Source organism: Contarinia nasturtii, unplaced genomic scaffold, assembly GCF_009176525.2.
Source record: "Contarinia nasturtii isolate CC-2019 unplaced genomic scaffold, AAFC_CNas_1.1 Cnas_scaffold_1371, whole genome shotgun sequence".
NCBI classification, from domain to species: domain Eukaryota; kingdom Metazoa; phylum Arthropoda; class Insecta; order Diptera; family Cecidomyiidae; genus Contarinia; species Contarinia nasturtii.
The window spans coordinates 1,962,051-1,962,652 of NW_022198708.1; the positions used below are offsets into that span (position 1 = coordinate 1,962,051).

The 602-nt window shown below is 35.5% G+C and overlaps 1 protein-coding gene across 4 annotated transcripts in view; it reads left to right on the plus strand.

Annotated features, from left to right (window-relative positions):
* The window catches only part of LOC116345966 (acetylcholine receptor subunit alpha-like), an 82,189-nt gene that overhangs the window by 65,297 nt on the left and 16,290 nt on the right, over window positions 1-602 (plus strand). The gene's annotated exons all lie outside the window — the stretch shown is intronic.

Genomic DNA, 602 nt, shown 5'->3' on the forward strand with positions numbered 1-602 from the left:
ATATGTATGTATGTCGACTTTCAACTGTGCTGGCGATTTGTATTTTATGCATCACTTTTGCCACTATTTTACATTGCGACATCTAATGTGATGATTTTACTTTATATTAATAGGCATAACTGTAGCATGCGTTCATGACAACAGAGAGACAAATGCCACCTCAAGAGTCAAAACCGTAGTAGCCTTCTTTGTTTTTATTTCTTTTTGTTTCTCTATCGCTCTCTAACTTCATTTTTCACATTTTCTCTCTCACTTCTCTCTAGTATAGCAAGCATATTTTGACCTTTTTAATCGTATACAATTACATTAACAATGCTAATCGTATGCAGTATGCACAATGCACAGGGACTACTTTTCCTATTGTGGCGCATAAACTAACTCAAACACAGGTTAATTTTATTTCTTTTTTTTTGTCGCCAAGCACATTATGTTGTTGTATCCTCCAAAATGTTACCGTATTGTTGTCGTCGGTACTTCGACACCGGCATTTACATCGTATGCGCTGTGATCGTACACTCGGATAAAACACTTTGTATTGTAAATGGACGCAGATAAATGTTCAAATCTAAAGTCATTTATTTGGAATGAGTGTGTGTGTGTGT